Raw genomic sequence first — 23,744 nt, forward strand, 5'->3', positions numbered from 1 at the left:
CTCTCACAGTTCTGGAGGCTAGAAGTCTGAAATCGAGTTGTTGGCAGGGCCATGCTGCCTCTGACTTCTCTGAAGGCGGATCCTTTTTTGCTTCTTCTGTGTACTGGGAGCTCCAGGCATCCCTTGACTCGTGGCCGCGTAACTCCCACCTTTGCCTCTGGCATCACACAGAATTCCCCTGTGTGTGCTTCTCTCTGCATCTCTCCTTTCTCATAAGGACATCACATTGGATTAGGGCCCACCCTTAGGACCTCATCGTAACTTGATTTCATCTGCCAAGATCCTTTTTCTAAATAAAGTCACATTTGCAAGTACTGGGGGTTAGGACTTGCACATATCTTTTGGGGGACACAACTCAACCAGTGATGGTCCTCCAGATATGAAAATTTTAAAAGCACAAAGTGAAGCAAGAAGGACCACAGTTGCCTAGGACATTTACTTTATCTGACATCAAATTGCCAGCCTATGATCATAATTGTAATATGTACCACCTATGATACCTTTATTATTAATAATATCAGAAAATCTAGAAACTCTTGTCTCTCCCCCATGCCAGTGGTTCCCTGAACGCTTGCCGAAATGTAAATTATCAGGCCCCGCCCACAGAGATTCTGATTCCAAATATAGCTGCGTGAGCCCAGGAGTCTGCATTTTGAGAGAGTACCCTCCACCGCCCCCGTGCTCCGGAAGGACTTTGAGAAGCTCTGCTTCGCGTCTTTGAACATGCTGTTCACTTCGCCTCTGACGCCTTCCTTTCTTCTCCATCTTCAACTCCTGCTCATTCTTGAGGACTCAGCTCCAATCAATGTCACCTCTTTCGTGAAGCTTTTCCTAACTCTTGCCAGGCTGGAGTCAGTCCATCAGGATGTCACAGCAATTTTCATGCCTCTTTCAATTTCCATAGTTATTTCTGTGAAGTCCTGTCTTCTCACAAGGCTATAAACTGCTGAAAAACAGAGATTTTCGTTCGCCTTTTACCTCCAGCAGTTAGCCCGGTGCCAACAAGTGGCGGCCACTCAACCGTACACTTCTTAGGCTGGTCAGTGCGTGAATCCTGGGGAATCCGAGTGTGAAAGTGGTGACCGTGAACTGGTTGAGTTCCACATGATAAGAAGTCTCTATATCAACATTCAGTCCTTTCATTTTCTCACGAAGTGAATAGCCTATGCTTTCTCTAGAAATCTCATCATATGCTTTTCTTAACCCCTTTATGGATAAGACCCTAAACCCTCAAGGACTGACATTTGATCAGCACGTAAAGACTTTGTCTAAACAGGGAATAACGTTTTACCTACGGTAAATAAATACCTAAATAAATAAGTAAAGGAAAATTTTCCAGGAACAATTGTCTATGAGTTTCCCATCCATTTCAATGGTGAACTTCTTTTGCTAATTAAATATTAATTTGCTTGACCTGACCCATTTCTGCAGTGCAAGTTTAGTCCTCTGTGGATCCATGTGTTTAATAAAGCACAGCGTGACTGGGAGATACCTCTTTACTCCACCTTTGCTCTGTGAAATCCCACAAAGATGAATTTACTTCAGCCCAAGCCAGCATCAAGTTGTTGATGTTGGTGACAGTGACGGTGGTGGCAGTGGGGGTGGTGTGAATGCCCTTTCTATATGCTATGATCCACTTTAGAAAAGAGCGGAATGTCAACGTGCTAATGGAATTTCATACAGTAAATGCTATTGGTATTTAGAGAGAGTGAATCAAAGAAATTAAAACATCAGAGCAACATTTGATGCAACTTGAGAAATTAAATGACTTCTTCAGAAACGGCCTAAGAAACGAAGAATCTCTGACCAGAGTCTTGGTCTTCTTGTGAGATATTTATTACCTGTACCTGAATTTTAGCTACTGACTTGTGCTGAGTCAACTCAACAGACCTACAAGGCACATTGTGTTTTGCGGCACTGAACTCTTTTCTCACAGTGATGAAGAATCCTCGTAGCTTGATCCACCCAAAGAGGAGCTCCTGGTACGTTGAAATAAAGTCATTAAAAATTGGGTAACAAATAAAATGAAAATATAGATGGAGCTTTTTCTGTACAGTACGTAGTAATAACTATCCTAAAAGACCAAAGAAATTATTTTTCTTTTTAGAGTTTATTCCTCCAAACAAAATAAGAGGCAAAAATACATAATGCTTCCTGTAGATTCTAATGTATACTACCTATTACCAAAAGGATAAAGTAAAATTTTCTTCTAAATAAAAGCACATAAAATAATTTAAAAGATATGTACCGTGAAATCACACTAGAAAAGCTCCTGTTTATTTGAATACAGTCTCTTCAATCTTTCTTTGCCTTTTATGAGTAGGTATTTGTACCTAAAAAGAAATTTGAATTCCAAAAGAACAGGAAACGTTGGAGTATAAACACAGGACCAAATGCATTTATCTTGTTTACGTTTTTAAAGCCCTACATGTTCCACTAGTGACTAGGAATTGTAGCAAATGTTTTCCTTATTTCAAAAAGAATGTAATGAGCTATGTGAACATTTCCAGGATAATCAGGCAGAAATTTGCTGCAGTGAACCATGAAGAATTTTTTTAACAATGCAAGAAAATAGTCAGTGATTTTCATAGTAATCAAATTACTAACAGCTTCTAAATTCTGCTCCCGTTAATAGTAGGAGAACAGATGAAGGGTAAAGAACTATAAATGAAAAAGGAATGAGTCTTCCACCAACCAAATGGCTGTTTACATTGACAAATTGTCACATCAACCAACAATCCTTGGACCAAATAAAAACAACTGCATTACAAAGTTATATTCTTCTACGCTTTATTCCGACATGTCTCACCCTCTTACCACCAAAGTAAATATATGTCTCCATACCCATGGACATGGCAGTGAAGCACACATTGGGAATTAATTCCTCTTTTGTTAAGAATGTCCTCCTTCTTGGGAGCCTACTTTAAATGTTAAATATTTCTAGGAGGAGTAACATGCATTGTTGTCAACTTACTGAAAATTTGTTTATCAGATCTTTCTTCTCTGTGACCCAGGCTGCAAGAGAGGAAGTAGGAAGAAAAGAAAGTGAGGAAAGTGTACAAGGAGGGGAGGTAGGAACCTCAAAGACCAACAGCCTAGCACAGGTGTGCCAGCCCCGACAGCCAGCACTTTTGCCAACGCACAAGGGAGTCCAGTGCAAAGCAGAGTTCCCAGCGTAAATACCATTCGTTGCCACCACCAGCTACTTGGAAGACCAGAGAAGCACCAGATTCTTGTCTCTGTGACAGACTGGGGCATGCGTAAACAGAAACCGGGCACCATACAAGTATCCTTGGTGAAAAGGAAGAATGCTGTTGCTCTCTGCCATCTGACGTGTTCGGACCCCAAAAAGAAATTTTGATCTGACATGTAGACAATGGGTAATGCTCTATTGGATCTAATTCATTTCACATTCACATTATGGGAATTTGTGATTATTTCTTTATTGCTAAATGTAAGCAATACATACCCTGTACTAAGAATTGATCATCAATTACTCTCTAAGCAGAAAGACTGAAGTAATGGTGATGGTGGTGGTGGTTTTCTCTAGACATAATGGCCACCAGTTAGCCAATGACATAGTACACGGATGACACAATGGCTGTCTTTCCAAGAGAGAAAAATAGATTCACGCAGCTGCATATACCTTCTGTCTTAAATGATTCTATTTCATCACTATGAAGAACTTACCCAACAGAGCTCTACCCTACAGCAACTACCCCTGCAAAAGTTACTTTTATTTTCAAGTGTTCCAAGGTTTAGATGAGTATTATTTGGGAATTTGGCCAGTTAAAGGAGAGTTGGCAGGTGTAGGGCCTTAACTATACTTACACCCCTACTTCCCTATCGATACTTTTGAGCTTTGAGCTTTTTCGGCTAGCAATAAGATACTGGAATGTCCCCCCTGGGCAGAAACCGTTCCGAGCAAACAACAAAGGCCTGGAAAACAGGACATGTCTGAGACATGCCCTAACCGCGAGCAAACAAGTATGGCGGGGGATAAGACCGCGAGCAAACAAGTATGGCGGGGGATAAGAATGATTAAGCCAAAGAGTTTAAAGGTCGCCCCAGCCAACCATAACTCATGTGACTCAACCCCCCACCACAAAAACACGAAAATGTAAAGTAGGCATCCGACAGCTAACCAATCAAGGAACTAGAGCCAAGACCCCACTCCGGTAAATGTAAAGTAGGCATCCGACAGCCAACCAATCAAGGAACTAGAGCCAAGTCCCCACTCCGGTCCGGAACAAACAAACCAATCAGAAAAAAACCCTTGATATATCCACACTTTGCATAATGAAAAATGAAAGCTATAAAATGTATGTGATTCCACTTGGGCGGGGTTCCTCTTCGGCCTCCTGCGTGAGGACCAAGGAACCCCGGTGCACCGGCTCCTAATAAACCTCTTACGTGTTGCAGCGACTCTCGACTCTTGGCGGTTCTTGGGCGAGCTGGGATCCCTCGGAGACCGTTCAGGTCTAACACAGGTTCTGAGTGTAAGGTGTTCAAAAGTCAGGATCCCATTACAGCGGCTATTCCAGGCAAGTTCAAGTAGACATCCCAAGTCAGGATGGTCTGGAACTTATTGGGGGAAAAAGTGGACCCCTGATGACAGCTACCAAACAGAGATGGCCACACACACATTCAGTCTGGTTCTAGCTTACCCTTATCTTGCTGCCATCAATACTTGGAACATTTAAAAGGTAGCCATTTTTATTCCAAAACGTTGTCCTTGAAGTGTATTTCTCTCAGCCTCACGCTGCCTGCCCACCGTACCAGTAATATGTTTGCTGGAATGCAGGAAATCCAGCTAAAGAGTAAAAGATGTTTGGATGGTAACCAATATTTACACTGCAGCTGGGTGTGAGTCTTTCAAAGGCCTCAAAAATGTGCATATTGTTGACCTACCAATTTCATTTCTAACAATTTTTCCAAAGAAAATAACTAGAGGTTTGTGCAAGGACTGAGCTACAAGGACTCTTATTGTAGAGTTGTTTTATAATATTAAAAAAATAAACAAACCACCTGAATATACAGCTATATGGAATCTTTAAATAATTCATGGTGTATGTGTTTCACTAGAATATTTTGCTATCATTTAAGAGTAATAACAATCTCTAAATGAATAGAAAAATATTTATAGAACAGCATTCAGGGAAAAAGCTTGGAAGGTAACGTTTTGTACTGTGTAAACTATAAGAAAAAACTGAAGGGACACACACCCCAACTCTAAGAGGAATTATAAGGGAGTGATGGGTTTAGCAACTGCCTTCTATAGTCTTCTCTCTGCTTTTCTATATTTTCCAAATAAACTGCAATAAATCTGTATTAGTTTTATATTCAGAAAAAAAGTAATTTCCAGAACAATAAAGTAAATTTGGGAGCACGAATGTCAGTCGTTGGAAGCTCTCTGAGCTCTTTGAGAGCAAAGGTTTGCAGATTAAGGTCTGTGTTGACTTGTTTTACCTTAAACAGAAATGCGTGCTGTTGCTACTTTTGTGTTCACAAATGATAAGGCTTCAACTCCCTTAAGTGGTTGAAAACAGATTTTTTTTTTTTTTTTTTTTTTTTTTTTTTTTTGCGGCACGCGGGCCTCTCACTGCTGTGGCCTCTCCCGTTGCGGAGCACAGGCTCCGGACGCGCAGGCGCAGTGGCCACGGCTCACGGGCCCAGCCGCTCAGCGGCATGTGGGATCTTCCCGGACCGGGGCACGAACCCGTGTCCCCTGCATCGGCAGGCGGATTCTCAACCACTGCGCCACCAGGGAAGCCCCAGATATGTTTTTTCAGGAAGTTTTGGATGAGCATTTAGTGGGGCTGGTGTGTTGAAGCAAACAGCCAAAGAATAAAATGTCGGCCAAGAAGTAGCGTGTAGGCAGGAACAGTTTCCTGCAGGTGCTGTGCTCAGAATTCCTGGACATAAGAACAAAAGCTGACAATTCCTTTTGATACCGACTAGGGTTCTTGGCCTTCCCCAATCAGTAGAAATTGATGAGAGGCCAGACAAGAAGTTCAGGCAAGGCTTTACCGGGGCCCCTGCTGCAGCAGCGGGGAGCAGCTTAGGCGGTTTGCCCACCCCTTTGGTGGGGTTGAGTGCAGGGCGCATGTGCAGTGTCCTTCTTTTGCTCCTGACACCCTGTTTTTGTTCCCGGCTCTTCGGAAGTGGCAGTTGGGTTTTTTTTTAATATCTTTTGTCCAGAATTTGCCCCAGCTGTGCATGCATGCAGTTATTTTTAGTCCCTTATAGTTTCTTTGTATTTTGTCGCTCTGGGGGACATTTTTCCAGGTGCAAGCATTGCAACAGTGCAGCACAGGGTCCCAGGTCCCAGCCTGTCTCACTTTGACCCTAGACAGCCTGAGGCCTATGCTTCCAGGGACCGCGGACACTCATGCCCTGTGGACTCGGGAGAGTGGGTCCAGAATACCCAGGGCTGATCTGCTATGAAGGGCCAGCCCTAATCCCTAAGCACCAATGCAAACAGGAAATGAGACCTTTCAAGCTCTAGGTGGAAGACAGGTTCCTCGGAATACAAATGGCTGAAGGAGAAAGTATAAAACAGCAGGAGACGATGGGAAGGAGCAAGAGAACCATTTTTCACTTGGTTTTGGAGGCAGCAGAGCATCAAAGTCATTGCCCTGAACAGAGTCGGGTCCCAGCGCTGCCACTTCCACACAGAAAGCCCTCGGGCACATGCCTCCAGGTCTCAGCTTCCTAGTCCACAAAAGGAGATACCAGTTGATTCTCGTGTCCACAGTCATTATGTTCTATGAAGTCGCCGTAAACACTGAATTCGTGAATGTGGAACCACTGACCCTATGGGAAAGACAGGGTTAGGGTCCTGTGAGCCCCTGGTCACAATATTCTTATCAACCCATCAACACTCGGCCTTCTTTTATGTATGCTTTGTTTAAAGACACCTTATTTAATATACATCGGCGTTGACTTGTTAACCTTGAACTAACCACCTATCACTCTCTAACTCATACCTGAATGAAGCTTATCTGACATACCTGTTCTCTCCATAAGGCACATCTCTTAAGAACACTCTTTTTGTTTAGCTTTGTTTGTTTGTTTGTTTCCCCAAACAAGCAACTTTTTATTGAAGTATAGTTGATTTCCAATGTTATGTTAGTTTCGAGTGTACCGCAACGTGATTCAGTTATAGATAGATATATATATATATATATATTCTTTTTCAGATTCTTTTCCATTATAGGTTATTACAAGATATTGAGTACAGTTCCCTGGCCATACAGTGGGTCCTTGTTGTTTTATCGATCTCATATATAGTGGTGTGTATCTGTTAATCCCAAACTCCTAATTTATCCACCCCCGCCTTCCCCTTTGGTAACCATAGGTTTGTTTTCTATGTCTGTGAGTCTACTGCTGTTTTGTAAGTAAGCTCCTTTGTATCACTTTTTTAGATTCCACACGTAAATGAGATCATATATTTGTCTTTCTCTGCCTGACCGACTCCACCTAGTATGATCATCTCCAGGTCCATCCATGTGGCTGCAAATGGCATTCTTTCATTCTTTTTTATGGCTGAGTAATATACCATTGTATATATATACACCATATCTTCTTTATCCGTTCATGTGTCGATGGACACTTAGGTTGCTTCCGTGTCTTGGCTGTTGTAAACAGTGCTGCTATGGCCACTGGGGTGCGTGTATCTTTTTGTATGAGTTTTCTCTGGATACATGCCGAGGAGTGGGACTGCTGGATCATATGGTAACTCGATTTGTATTTTTTTAAGGAACTTCCATACTGTTAAGAATACTCTTTAGCACTGTGCTTGGGGGCCATTTTAAACAATGAAATCAACATAAAGCATAAAAATACAAAAGCAGCACTACATAGGCCCTAAAAAAGGACACTTATTTACAGTGTGAGGCTAAGACTGTACTTTCAGGGATTATTTCTCTAGCTCATTTCAGTGTGAGGCTGAAACAAGAAGGCCAAGTGTGGCCTCGTTTCACCTCACCTGGGAACATGTCCATCAAGCAGCTCAAACGTTTGCCTGCTCTGCACAGGTGTGTGTCCACAGATGACTGAAAAACTATGGCAAGCATCCATGTGGCGTTACAAGTAAATTTCAGCAAGTAAGTGAATTGGCAAATACAGAAGCTTCAAATTATAAAGATCAATGGCAATAATAGTACCTGCTTCAGTAAGTTGTTGTAGAGATACATGAAAAAATTCATGTCAAGCATTTGACTCAGCATTTGGCACATGTATACCAAACATGTGCTAGAGAAAAACCTGCTTTGGTAAACTATTCGAAGCCCCTGTTCATGTTAAGTATGTAGCGATGCATAGTCCCATATAGTCTAAATAAATACTCGGGAAAGAGGATTACAAAAACAACGTAATGTTAACATGACCTGATAAACGGGTACAATTTTTTGCCATGATTTTTTTCAAATGAACTTTAGAAACACTTTGAACCATCTATATATTTTTTGTAGCAGGCTTGTTGAGTTATAATCAAGACCTTCAGGAGACCTGAGCAGGGGCTGGGGTGGGGGGAAGTGGGAGGGAGCAAATAAATTGTTTTGCATTAAAAATTATTTTGCAATAACTAACGCTTACGCAGAAGTAAATGTGCTATTTCCTCAATAAAATATTAATAGGACTCAGTAAAGAGTGTTTCAGTGTAATTTTTTTAAACATGAAGAACTACCTGGTTTGGCATCTATTTTTACTTAGTTGTGATAGTAAACACAAGGGATCTTCTTTACTGGGCATGAAATTTCCTTGCCAGAAAGTAAATATTGAATAATTACGTAAGGAGCTATAAACACAATTACCTGAGAGATTTTCTAGGAAGTCGTTTTCCCACCTAAGCCAAATGGATTGAGATGATTAAAAACTAACCTTCCTTCCAAATGGGACAAGGTGAGCATTTTCTCCTAAATCATTCTCCACAACTCTCTACGGCATTTGAAACCTTTCCTTCTCTTTAGAGGTTGGAGTTCAAAACTTTGCCAAACTTGCGTTGTTCTTGTCGTCACCTACGATACATGGAAAGCTCTACCTGCAGCGTCTATAGCATCTATAGCATCTCTCTCAAGTGTCTCAACTCCCAAAGCCGCCCTTCCTGCCTTCCCGATTTCCGTTTACGGGACCACCATCGCCACAGTTATTCAGGCTTGTAACCTTGGACGGCCTTTTTCTTCTTCCTCTTCGTGGCCACACGTCCATCCCATCCAATCACTTTATCGTAATGAGACTACATTTGCAGTGTTTGTAACATATGCCCCCATCTCTCCGTCCGCAGGCCCCTCGTCCTAGCTGAGTCCCTACATTCTTATTGCCGGAGCCAAGGCAATAATAGCCTTGTAACCAGCCTCCATCGCACGCCCCAGGGCATCCTCCCCCGCGCTACCAAGTACCAAGTTCATTCTGACGAAAGACGAGTATCACGCCCCTGCTCAGAGCCCTTCAGGGGCTCCCCAGGGCCCAGGGACTAAAGTGCTGCTTCTCCCCTTGGCTTAGCAGGGAGGATCTCCGGGGGCCTGTCTCCAATCCTCCCTCACACCCAGGCCCTCACAGCTGCCTTCCGTGAAGCCAGGGCCAGGCCAGAGCGCTCTCCGTGAGTCCGCATCCACACCTTGAGCCCCTCCTGCTACGTCCCTTCTGCGCCACGTGTCCTCTCCCCTGACTCCCAGGTGCTTCGCTGCTCAAGTCATTTCAGGTGCAACTGAAGTGCCACCTCCTCCCCGACGCCTTTCCAAATTCAAGCCACCACCGTCGGCGTCCCTCCCGAGGGCACAGCGCAGGCTCTGAGCCGCGCAGGCTCTGAGCCACGCAGGCTCTGAGCCACGCAGCTAACAACTGGCTTGGTTGTAATTCAGGCATTTTAGTACCAGATTCTTCAACAGGGTCAGTGGAGATTTTTGTCTACCTTGTGGGAAGAGATGGGAACGGAAACATTCAAAAGGAATGAAATCTGAGGTGGAGAAATGCCAAATGTATCTCAAGGGTGCTGTGGGGAGGAAAAACAGAGGGTCTTTTCTTGAGTAATCACCTTCAAACCTCTTTTTTTTTTTTTTCCTTCAGGCAATCACTTTCTGTAAGGGCACTGAAGAACAGAGCCTCCAACTCTTGTAAAAGGCATCTTTTTTCCTTAGGCGGGGGATCTCTCCTCATCTAATATTTTAGATGAAATGGAAGGTTCTGTTTGGGCTCTGAAAACATCACAGTTCCAAAGCTGCAGGGTTTCTGATGAGAGAGTTCCTGGAGAAGTGTCCGGTAGGTAAAAAGAGCATCTCGTGGGCTTCCCTGGTGGCACAGCTACTGAAGCCTGCGCCCTAGAGCCCGTGCTCCAGGACAAGAGAAGCCACTGCAATGAGAAGCCCGCGCACCGCAATGAAGAGTAGCCCCCGCTCGCCACAACTAGGGAGAGCCCACAGCAATGAAGCCCCGACACAGCCAAAAATAAATAAACAAAATAAATAATTTTTTTTTTTTTTTTTAAAGAGCATCTTGTTCCAGGAGGGAACCAGTTACACGGCCACAAGGTGGGGACCCGAAGTGCCTGAAAACATCGTGGTCCTGTACTTAGAAAGAACTGAAGGTCCGGCTGCTGCCTGGAGGGTAACACGTTCTAGAGAAAAGGACAAGGTGAGGAAAGAGTTTAAATAGGAAACAGCATGTTTGAGAGATCGCTGTGGTCTGGGTGTGTGCCCTCAAAATTGACACGTGAAAATCCTAACCGCCCCAATGATGATGGTATTAGTAGGTGGGCCCTCTGGGAAGTGCTTAGGTCCTGAAGGTAGAGCCCTCAAAATGGGATTAGTGCCGTGTTAAAAAGGCTCCTGAGAGCTCCCTCGCCCCTTCCACCACGTGAAGACACAACCAGAAAGCCCAGCAGCGAAACAGGAAGTGGGCCCTCGTGCCACCATGCTGGCGCCTTGATCTCGGACCTCCCTCCTCCAGAACTAATCATTGAGAACTGAGAAATAAATGTTGCTTATAAGCTCCCTAGGCTGTGGTATTTTGTTATAAGAGCCCAAATGGACTAAGACAGAGTCTTACCCATTTTTGCCTAATGGCTTCAGGAAAGAATCGTGTTCAGACTTAGAAAAAATTATAAAAGGGAAACTTCTATTTGTACCATTTATTAGGTTACAGAAACTCATTCTTCACATTGTTTTAAAATATCTCCTGGATATAGATACAAGGAAGACCACAGTGGCAATGGTCATTGTTTGGGGCTATTGTTTTGGGGGTATCGCTTTGTTTGTTTCTTTTTTTCTGGCTGTAGTTCTTCACGTTTTCATAACAAATAATGTTAGCCTCTAGGAGAGTGGCTCTCAATTCTCGCTGCACCGTATAATCAATCACCTCTGAAGCTTCTCTTTAAAATGCCTAGGTCCACTGTAGCAATCTGGTTAGTCTGTGGTAGGACCCAGCTGTCAGGATTTTTTAAAGCTCCTCTAGTGAATGAGGACGCTGCCCTTGGAGTCCTCCTCTTCCACAGCCCACCTCCTTTTACTCTATCCTAAGAAAGAAGATTGTTCAGATTTTTGTGACCGGGTCACAGAGTTGAAATGAGACAAGAAGGAGAAAATCTGCTCTCTCTTCCTGCTGGCACGATGGGATTCTGCTCCACTGAAATGCAGATTCCCAGATTATGTGTTCAATGGTGCAAGGCAAACAGGGTGCCTGGCCTCCAGGGCAGTCCCAGTAAGCAGCCTGAGGGAAGCTTACCCTCCAAGGAGTCCAGCCCATCTCCCACTGTTCTGCATGGGTATTGGGAGCTAAAGCCCAACTAAAGAGAATGTATTTTGCTACAACTTGATATGCCCATTATTGCCTGGGGTTAAATAAATCTCTCTTAGTAACCTAAGGAGGAAATGACGTAGCTGGGTCAACGGAGGATTCGGGAATTTGTGTCCTTAATCAAATGCCATCTGGTATCACCCAGTGAAACCTTGACTTTTGACAAACATGTTTTATTTATGTAGTACAAAATAATTTTAAGATAAAACAAAACTATTTGGGGAATGATTAGCACTGCTTATTTCAGTGATCCAGCAAATAATCCAGGGGAAATCTGCTATTCCCTGACTGTTGCTAGGGCTGTGGCTCAATGGGCAGTTTTTCTGTGAGACAGACTCACTGAAGATGGCCCCGGGAAGAAAATGATAGGGGAGTAAAGGAAGTTTCTGTGATGTTGGTAGAATGTATGCTAATGAACCAAAGAGCACGAAGGATGAGATAAAAGGAGGGTAGGAGGGAATTCCCTGGCAGGCCAGTGGTTAGGACACCATGCTTTCACTGCTGAAGGTGCAGGTTCAATCCCCGGTTGGGGAACTAAGATCCCGCAAGCTGCGAGGCACGGCCAAACAACAGGAAAAAACATAAACGTTTAAAGAAAGAAAAAAAAAAAAAAAAAAAAAAAGGAGGGTAGGAAAACATGCTTTAGTCAAGAGGTGATTAAAGTATGGAGGTGAAGTAAATATTGCACAGAACAGTCCAGGCTCTGAGCTGGCAAACGACTCAATAGACAGCGGAGCCCGTTGCTTAAACACTAAGCCCCAAATTGCCTACCACTCTTTCGACACCAAAGACCCAACCTACTATCACAAAATCTAGACAGTTATCTGAGATTTCTGTCTGGCTAGAATTCTGAGAAGGCAAAAATAGCTGAAAATGGCCCATCAGCCTGAAGTTGAGAATTTTCATGGATTCCAAATGTCCAGTGAATACTTCTGACCTGTATGTGTCGTGCTTACATGACTTCTTTCATTTATATTTTTCAGGCCAACCTACTTTCCTCCACGTAATTTCTCAGCAATCTGTTTGATTTTTTCTGTTCAATAATAATAATAATGAAAATAATGTCACCATTTATTAGACATTAGTATAATATAGCACCATCTTAGGTACTTTACAGATATTTGTCTACTCTTAGGACTGCTGTAAAGTAGGTGTTATTATCTCCATTTTGAAGATGAAACCCAGAGAGGCTTAAATAACTTGTCTACAGTCAAAAGTTAGTAACATAGGGACTTCCCTGGTGGTCCAGTGGTTAAGACTCCACGCTCCCAATGCAGGGGGCCCAGGTTCAATCCCTGGTCAGGGAACTAAGATCCCACATGCCACACGGTGAGGAAAAAATAAAATAAAAAGGTAAAAAAAAAAAAAAAGTAACATAACCAGACTTACATACCTCTAGTAAACAAATATTAATCCAACTTATTAATTGCAGCAGCCAGAGCAATTTCTTTGAATTAAATTAATGAATGCAATCTTCTCCATCATATTGGAATCATAATCTCCAGAAAACTGGAAAGAAACCCAAAGATTTCCCAATAAATCAAAAATGAATAGAGGATTAGCAAAATCATTTCAACTGGTTTTGAAAATTGAGACCCAAAGAGAAAAAATAATTTTCTCCAATGTCACGTACAAAATGATGTGTGTCAGATGATATGCATATTTTAACCTTCCCAACAAACCCAATGAGATAAATATTAATATCCCCATTTTAGAGGCTCCAGAAGAGTTGAATAAACTTGTCCAAGGTCACAGAACTACTAAGCATGGGAGTTTGAATTCAAATCTACAATTACCTGACTCTAATGTTTGAGCTCTTAACTGCTGCACTGTTATGTCTCACAAATAGTTAATTACAGAACAAGTATTCGAATCAGAGGAAAGATAAGTTTACTACAAAATTAGGGTTTTGTGTACGGAAAAAGTGAAACATTTAGGGAAAAACATTTCTCTTTTCTACACCCAGTCACACAAAGGAGCCCTGTGAGCTTGATGGGGTTATGCTATGAGGCTCGCCAAGGTCAACGGCCCCCAGGATATCCCCAAGATCAGATTAGTCAGAGAAATAAGGAAGGTGGAGGGGAAGAAACTCATTACTCAGTAGATTTCATCATCGGCTTCCTAAAACTAAGATTCAAAGTTTAAAGTAGCAAACACGTTAAAAAGAGGAGGCCGAAACTTCAGGCCTCCAAGTGACTGCAAACTCTCCCCCCTCCACCCACATCTAGAAGTAAAAGAGTCAGGGAGGCTTAGAGATAACAAGGCTGGTGTCTGATATTGTTATTTGGTTGTTTTTCTTATTGTTTTTAAAAACCCTGCATGTGATGAGGAAAGTAATGATTAACTACAGACAAAATAGAAAACATGATGTTCTTCATTGGTTTCTATTTTAGAAACATAGCTTCTATCCCAAATGAGGTTCTGGTACAGTTTTCTGAAGATTACTGTCAATGCCCTTGAGAAGCATATATCAGAGGAAGCAGACTTTTTTGTCAACGCCTGAATGTCTGAATTCCAACAATGAACAATTTGGATGGGAATTCAAAGGGAGTTTATAATGTCAAGAGAACATAGTTCTGCAGTAATGCAGAGGAGCCCTGAAAACCTGCTTCCCAAAGGATTTATCCCCCTTTTGATGCAAGGTTAAATGAGGAGTTGATGAAATTCTATGACTTAGGACGCTGAAAAAAAAATAAAATTCAGACTCTACAGTTCTCCCCATTTCCTTCTAAACTAAATTAGCTACTCTTTTCAGTGCAATGATTTCTTTTTTTTAGTTCTAGAATTTTGGTTTTAAACCATAATTGTATATACTAAAAACAAAGACTATAGGCAGTACTGTTTGCCCTGCTAGTTTGGTGAATTTTATATCTTTTTATTTTCAGTCACTGCTCTGAAATTAGGCATTCCATCCAGCTTCACCAGATTGCAAATTCTCCGCGATACAAGAGTAGAAAAATGGTAAAACTTGTCCCTGATTCAAAATCCTCTTTGAAAAGTGTTATTAAGAATACTGGATCATTTGGTAAGTAGAAACGAAATATAATTTCCATTGCCTGCAGAATATGATGTACCACCTGAAAATGAAAGTATAACTGACTTGACTCTTGGATTCACTTGAAAATGCTGCAGACAGCTTATTTCAATTCTCTGTTACCCATTTCAAGGATAAATCAATGTAATATCTTGAGTTTAACGCTAAGCACAGAAAAGAAAAAAATAAAAAATAGGACCTATTTATTTGGGTGTTTGGACAAAGGGACAGAGAGAAATTGCCCCACCCCTAATCTCCTCATATTGGTCTTCAAATGAGAGTTTCATGACCTGAGACTTCTTACTTGGTACAGATAGGAGTGAAAACACATAAGAAGTTATGGCTGTTTGTTCTCTCTTCTTGAGTTTGTTCCTGTCCAGGGAGACATAGTTTCCTGGCTTGTTATTTGGAGGAAGTCTTAGGGCCTAACTGGCTCTCAAAGAGAATGTGGGCAAGTCAGATGTGCAAGAAAGAAGCCCCATCTCCTGGCTGCCCTTGTAAGTCTTCTTACAGTAAAACTCCTCTTCCACGAAAACATTTCACATTCATAGTCACAAGCATTATTGTGGGGAGGATACTTTCTATTATATAATTGTAGCATCATACTACAAATTTCTCAGAACTATATGCACAAAATCTAGGAATGCATTTGCAGTGGTGACCTCATCAAGATTCATATTATTTCTAAAAAGTATGCAGTGATTTCATCAACATGGAAATGATGCATTAGGCTTCTATTTCTTCCATGAATCCTATAGCTTGTGATATATTACTCTCTAGTTCAGTTCACCAAGATTTTGTGAAAATGTTTAAAGTATTAGCTCTGAATCAGATGGAGTTTTTATAAGTCAGAAAAAAATTTAATTAACCTAAAGGATATATTGGTTAATTCTTTTTTTTTTTTTTTTTTTTTGTTGTTGTTGTTGTTGCGGTACGCGGGCCTCTCAGTATTGTGACCTCTCCCGTTGTGGAGCACAGGCTCCAGACACGCAGGCTCAGTGGCCATGGCTCACGGGCCCAGCCGCTCCGCGGCATGTGGGATCTTCCCAGACCGGGGCACGAACCCACGTCCCCTGCATCAGCAGGTGGACTCTCAACCACTGCGCCACCAGGGAAGCCTCGGTTAGTTCTTTTGAATTTCCCTTGTAACTCATGCGTATTCTCCTTTTTTCTATACTCATGCAGCTCCATATGCCAAAGAGATGGAATAATATAGCAGGCAAGAATTTTTTTTAACATCTTTATTGGAGTATAATTGCTTTACAATGGTGTGTTAGTTTCTGCTTTATATCAAAGTGAATCAGCTATACATATACATATATCCCCATATCTCCTCCCTCTTGCGTCTCCCTCCCATCCTCCCTATCCCACCCCTCTAGGTGGACACAAAGCACCGAGCTGATCTCCCTGTCCTACGTGGCTGCTTCCCACTAGCTATCCACTTTACGCTTGGTAGTGTATATATGTCCATGCCACTCTCTCACTTCATCACAGCCTCCCCCTTCCCCCTCCCCATATCCTCAACTCCGTTCTCTAGTAGGTCTGTGTCTTTATTCCCGTCTTACCCCTAGGTTCTTCATGACCTTTTTTTTTTTTTTTTTTTTTTTAGATTTCATATATATGTGTTAGCATATGGTATTTGTTTTTCTCTTTCTGACTTACTTCACTCTGTATGACAGACTCTAGGTCCATCCACCTCACTACAAATAATTCAATTTCACTTCTTTTTATGGCTGAGTAATATTCCATTGTATATATGTGCCACATCTTCTTTATCCATTCATCTGTCAATGGACACTTAGGCTGCTTCCATGTCCTGGCTACTGTAAATAGAGCTGCAATGAACATTGTGGTACAGGACTCTTTGAATTATGGTTTTCTCAGGGTATATGCCTAGTAGTGGGATTGCTGGGTCATATAGTAATTCTATTTGTACTTTTTTAAGGAACCTCCATACTGTTCTCCATAGTGGCTGTATCAATTTACATTCCCACCAACAGTGCAAGAGGGTTCCCTTTTCTCCACACCCTCTCCAGCATTTATTGTCTGTAGATTTTTTTGATGATGGCCATTCTGACTGGTGTGAGGTGATACCTCATTGTAGTTTTGAGTTGCATTTCTCTAATGATTAGTGATGTTGAGCATCCTTTCATGTGTTTGTTGGCAATCTGTATATCTTCTTTGGAGAAATGTCTATTTAGGTCTTCTGCCCATTTGTGGATTGGATTGTTTGTTTTCTTGATATTGAGCTGCATGAGCTGCTTGTAAATTTTGGAGATTAATCCTTTGTCACTTGCTTCATTTGCGAATATTTTCTCCCATTCTGAGGGTTGTCTTTTGGTCTTGTTTATGGTATCCTTTGCTGTGCAAAAGCTTTTAAGTTTCATTAGGTCCCATTTGTTTATTTTTTTAATTTCCATTTCTCTAGGAGGTGGGTCAAAAAGGATCTTGCTGTGATTTATGTCATGGAGTTTTCCTCTGCCTATGTTTTCCTCTAAGAGTTTTATAGTGTCTGGCCTTACATTTAGGTCTTTAATCCATTTCAAGTTTATTTTTGTGTATGGTGTTAAGGAGTGTTCTAATTTCATTCTTTTACATGTAGCTGTCCAGTTTTCCCAGCACCACTTATTGAAGAGGCTGTCTTTTCTCCATTGTATATTCTTGCCTCCTTTACCAAAAATTAGGTGACCATATAGCAGGCAAGAATTTTTAGAGTAATTTTATTCGATATTCTCATTTGGAAGGCAATTGAGAGGGGTGCAGAGAAACTAACCCTCCAGGTTTCCTGACACCAGGTCTACAGTCACGCACAAAGGGACTTACAGTGTTCATAAAGATGATGGCTTATGCAAAAAAAGAAAAAGAAAAAGAAAAGAAAAGAAAAGAAAGGCAGTGGCACAGCCTATGTTCTGTATATCCTTGACAGAACTTAGGAACATCCTCTATTTGGTAAAGCTGAACTCCTCATTATACACGCAGTTTGGGGAGGACTGAGACTACAGCCAATTATTAATACTCATCATAGCCAGACCAGACTCTTTCACAGGTAAGCTGCCCAAGTTGTGATAACCTTCTATAACCTCACCTTTAACTATTTAACAAATATTTCATGAATACTCATTTGAAGGGACAGCAAATGACTAGCCTGACCAGTGGGCCCACATGTTTCCATCCAGCTCTGCAATATTTGAGTCCACTTCCTGTACCAAGGACCAAAAATAGAATTGGGATGTAACTTTACCCAGCCGTCTAACAACTTCCCATCAGACCTTCTTCCATAGATTTGAGTCACATAAACAGATGTAATGGATACTTTTTAAATTGTCTGAGAATTTAAAAGACATGGAAAAGGAATGAGAGACAAAACAGATTAGGGATATAAATATAACAGAACAACTGATAGGCTTTGTCTTTGCTGATCTGATGTGAATAAACTACTTTCTTTTGTATCATATGGGCATGATATATTAATACAAGGGAAGCAAAGTCATAATTTACGTATAAGAAGAGTGACATCAACATTATGGAGGCATAAGATGTCCTTCACCGCTGCCCCCATAACAACAGTTCAGCATCCATCCTTGAATAAAGGCACCTTTGAGGGAGTTGTGGGATCCAGCACCATATATCAAAGGACCCAGGAGAAATCTCACCCACCAGTGCCTCAGGCAATAGGTAGACAGAGCTTGATCCTGACTGTGGATCCTGCAGTGGCCTGTAAACTGCTCCAGGCCTCTGGGCTGTGGTCCAGGAGCCCCTGGAAAACACTAACTTAGACAGTCACCCATGGATGGGAAGGCCTTTGTGGAAGTCCAGGTTTCCAGAGAAGAAATTCCAGCACACCACTGGAGCAAAAAAATAAGAGTTTGGATACATTAGAGTAGGAAGTTGGTAAAGATTGGAGGAGATGACTGCTACTTCAAATGTGAAGACAGCAATGTAATATTCAAGGAATATGAAAAAGTCAAGCTAACATGACATCACCAAAGGATCACAATAATCCTCCTGTAACCAAACCCAAACATATGGAGATCTGCAATTTACTGTATAAATAATTCAAAATAGCTGTTTTAAGGAAATTTAATAAGCTACAAATAAACACAGAAAAACAATTCGACAAAACAGGAAAACAGTACACAAACACAATTAGAAGTTAAACAAAGAGAGAGAAATAATAATAATTTTTAAAAGAACCAAATAGAAATTCTGGAGCTAAAGAATACAATGAATGAAATGAAAAATATAATGGAGTACACCAACAGCAGACTTGCTCAAGTGGAAGAAAGAACCTATTAGACTAAAGACAGGAACTTTAAAATTATCCAGTCAGAGGAGAACAAAGGAAAAAGCATGAAAATGTGAAGAAAACCTTTGTGATCTAAGGGATACCATCAAAAGAACCAATTTGCGGGACTTCCCTGTTGGTCCAGTGGGTAAGACTCCACGCTCCCGATGCAGAGGGCCAGGTTCAATCCCTGGTCAGGGAACTAGATCCCGCATGCGTGCTGCAACTAAGAGTTCGCGTGCCACAACTAAGAAGTCCACATGCTGCAACTGAAGATCCCACATGCCGCAATTAAGAACCAATTTGCAAATTACTGGGGTTCCAGAGGAGAGGAGAGATATAAGGGGACAGAAAGTTTATTTAAAGAAATAATGGCTGAGAACTTCCAAAATCTGGGGAGAGATGGATATCCAAGTTCATGAAGCTCATAGGTCACCAAACAAAATCAACTTAAAGCAATCCTCTCCAAGACACATTGTGATAAAACTTTCAAAAGCCAAAGACATAGAGAGAATCTTAAAAGCAGCAAGAGAAGAAAAGCTTATACCTTGCAAGGGAACCCCCATAAAGCTATCAGCAGATTTCTCAGCAGAAATTTTACAGGCCAGGAGAGAGTGAGATGATATATTTATTCAAACTGCTGAAAGAAAAAAAATTCCAGCCAGTTTTTACCCAGCAAAACTGTCCTTCAGAAATGAAGGTGAGATAATGACTTTCCCAGGCAAATAAAAGCTGAGGGAATTCATCACCACTAGACCTGCCTTATCAAAAATGCTGAGAGGAGTTCTTCAAGTGAAATGAAAGGATGCTAATCAGTAACATGAAAATATACCAGACATTGGTAAAGGTAAGTATATAGTCAAATTCAGAATACTTTAATACTGTAATATGGTGAAGTGTTAGCCACTGAATGCTAATTAAAAGGTGAAGGGCAAGAGTATTAAAAATAGCTATAGCTACAATAATTTGTTAAGGTATACACAATATATAAAGAGGTGAATTGTGACATCAAAAACATAAAAGGACGGCAATAAAAGGGTAGAGTTTTTGTATGCAAAATTAAGTTTCTGTTACATACAATATAGTTATATCTATAAGATGTTTCAAATAAACCTCATAGTAAAAATAAAGCAAAAACCTATAGCAGATTCACAAAAGAAAAAGAGGGAATCAAAGCATTTTCCACTATGGAAAATCATCAATTCGCAAAGGAAGGCAGCAAGAGAGAGAGAAAAGAATTACAAAACAGTCAGAAAATAATAAGATAGCATTAGTAAGTCCCTACCTACCAATAATTACTCTAAATGTTAATGGATTAACTTCTCCAACCAGAAGACTTAATATGGCTGAATGGATTAAAAAACACACAACTCAACTATATGCTTCCTACAAGAGACTCAAGTCAGCTTTAAGGATTTACACAGTCTCAATATCAGGGGATGGAAAAAGATATTCCATGCAAATGGAAACAAACAAACAAAAAAAGCATAAATAGCTATTCTTATAGCAAACAAAATAGACTTTAAGCCAAAAACAATAACAAGACACAAAGAAGGTCATTATATAATGATAAAGGAGCCAATTCATCAAGAAGAGATAATGGTCGTAAATGTATATGCACCCCCACAACAGTGAGAGGCCCGCATACCGCAAAAAAAAAAAAAAAAAAAAAAAATGTATATGCACCCAACATTGGAGCACCTAAATATATTAAGCAAAGACTAACAGACCTGAGGGAGTAATAAACAGCAACACAAAAATAGTAGGGGACTTCAATACCCCACTTTCAGTAATGGATAGATAATGCAAACAGAAAATCAACAAGGAAATATTAGAGTTGTACCATATTTTAAAACAATTGGACCTAACAGACGTATACAGACCATTCCATCCAACAGCAGAGAGTACACGTTCTCAGGTGCACAAGCAACATTCTTCAGGATAGGTCATTTTATAGGTTACAAAACAAGTCTTAGCAAATTTAAGATTGAAATCATACGAAGTATCTTTTCTGACAACAATGGTATGAAACTAGAGTTCAACAATAGGAAGAAAGCTGGAAAATTCACAAATATGTGGAAATTAAACAACACACTTGTACATCAGATGGGTCAAAGAAAAAAATCAAAAGGGAAATCAAAAAATATTTGGAAACAAATGAAAATGAATGCACAATGATGGAATGCTGCAAAAGCACATCTAAGAGAGAAGTTTATAGAGAATAATGCCTACTTTTAAAAAAAAAGAAAGATCTCAAATAAACAACCTAATTTACACTTCAAGGAACTAGAAAAAGACAAAACTAAGCCCAAAATTAGCATGTGGAAAGAAATAAAGATCAGAGCAGAAAGAAATTAAATAGACCAGAAAAACAATAGAAAATATCAATGAAACTGAGCTAGTTTTTTTTAAAGATAAACAAAATTGACAAACTTTTAGCTAAACTAAGAAAAAAAGAAACTCAAATAAATAACATCATAAATGAAAAAGGACACATTACAAGAGATACCACAGCAATATAAAGGATCATAAAGACTACTTTATGATCTTTATGAAAGGAATAATTATACACCAACAAATTGGATAACCTAGAAGAAATTAAATAAATTTCTAGAAATAAACAACCTACCAAGACTGAATCATGAATAAATAGAAAATCGGAACAGACCAATAACAAGTAAATAGATTGAATCAATAATCCATAAAGCCCTCCCCTCCAAAAACAAAACAAAACAAAACAAAAATCAACCCACAGGCGAATTCTACCAAACATTTAGGAAGAATTAACACCAATGCTTCTCAAACACTTTCAAAAACTTGAAGAGGAGGGGACACTCCCAAACTCACTTTCTGAGGCCAGCATTACCCTGATACCAAAGCTAGATGAGGACACTAGAAGAAAAGAAAACTATAGACCAATATCCTGATGAATATAGATGAACCAATTCTCAACAAAATATTAGCAAATTCAACCAAATTTGAATTCAACAGCACATTGAAAAGATCATACACCATGATGAAGTGGGATTTACTGGAGATTCAAGTATTGTGCAACTTCGGCAAATCAATCAATGTGATGACATTAATAAAATTAAGGATAAAAATCATAAGAACATCTCAATAGATGCATATAAAAGCATTTGACAAAATTCAACATCCATTCATGATTTAAAAAAACTTTCAACAAGGAGGTATAAGAGGGAAATTACCTCATCGCAGTAAGGGCCATAAATGACAAGCCCACAGCTAACATCATACTCAACAATGAAAAGCTGCAAGTTTTTCCTCTAAGATCAGGAGCAGGACAAGGATACCCACTCTTACCACTTTTATTCAATGAGGTATTGGAAGTCCTATCCAGAGCAATTAGGCAAGAAAAAGAAATCATCCAAAGATTCATTCACACATGTCTGGTGTTGATGCTGGCCATTGGTCACAGATTGAGAAGCATCCTAGGCTTCCTTACAAGACCAGCTCTGGGTTCTGAGGATAAGATCATGGGGGAATGGGAAGAAGAAGCTGTCTCCTTTCTATGACGTAACCTCAGAAGTCACACGGGATCCTTTCAGCCATACTCCATTGGGGCAGCTGGGACAATTTGTGAGTGTCCCCACCCTCCCCTGACTCAAGAAGAGGGAATGCAACCTCCAATAGCCCCATCTCTTGGTGGCAGGAGTGTCAGTCATATTGTAAGAAGAGGAGTAGAATGGGATCGAATACATAAGAGCAGCCACCAACAGGAAATACAATTCCCCACAACCTCACATTCTGGTAAAGATTTTAGGATGAGCCCTGAATTGGGGCAACACCAGGAAACCCATCTCCTCTTAGGACTCCATAGGCCATCAGAGAAGGGAAGGATCAGAGATCGTTTCTGACTAGGGATCAAGGCAGGCTGCAAAGAGGAAGCAGTATTTGAGTTTTATCCTGATTGGGCAGAATTTCAATTCATGTATTCACTGTGCCTACTTGGTGTATGAAGAGTAGCATCCCAAGTGGAGAATGTAATAGAAAATTCTATTTCCAAAAGCACATAGCTGACAGTGATCTCTAGAAAGGGGGTCAGGACTTCTTCAGTGGTGCACTGCCTATTAGCACTCCTGCTTCTCTCCCTTCACTGTCCTATTCCATCTCGCGTTGCTGGAGGCTTACAGTGCTGCAGAAATTGTGAATCATACTTTCCCAATAGCCCTTCAGTCTCTACTCCAACAGATAGCAGGACCCTGGAACACATATCACTAGGGAATTTGAGGACCAAGCTAGAAACTGTTTTATATTACTAAGGAGAAAAAATTATAGAAAACACACTGAATGAAATGAAACAGTCCATTTGTAGACCATTGAGTTGCCATTTTTTTAATCTTCAAAGAAACCAAATTTCTTTGTGAATTCAAGTATTTGAAATATGTAGAAGCAAATATTTTTATAATTTCTATTTTGTTTTATTTCACTCTTTCCCATTATTTATCTCTCCATCTCCATGTGATTCCAAAGGAAATAGAGATCACACACTTTTACTTGTTGATAAGGAAATGCATGGAAAATTTAAATGAGATTTACAGTAATTAATAACTGGACCAAAGAAACTAGGAATAGGAATGTCAGTCATGATTATGATTTTTTTTTAATCCC

At 40.6% G+C, this 23,744-nt stretch overlaps 1 protein-coding gene and 1 non-coding gene across 7 annotated transcripts in view; one reads left to right on the forward strand and one right to left on the reverse strand.

The window, feature by feature from the left end:
* The window catches only part of CA8 (carbonic anhydrase 8), a 219,301-nt gene that overhangs the window by 107,987 nt on the left and 87,570 nt on the right, over positions 1–23,744 (reverse strand). The gene's annotated exons all lie outside the window — the stretch shown is intronic.
* Positions 13,028–13,100, forward strand: TRNAW-CCA (transfer RNA tryptophan (anticodon CCA)). The gene has a single exon. It is a non-coding gene; the product is annotated as a tRNA-Trp (tRNA).

The sequence above is a fragment of the Kogia breviceps genome, chromosome 17 (genome assembly GCF_026419965.1).
Source record: "Kogia breviceps isolate mKogBre1 chromosome 17, mKogBre1 haplotype 1, whole genome shotgun sequence".
In the NCBI taxonomy this organism is placed as follows: domain Eukaryota; kingdom Metazoa; phylum Chordata; class Mammalia; order Artiodactyla; family Physeteridae; genus Kogia; species Kogia breviceps.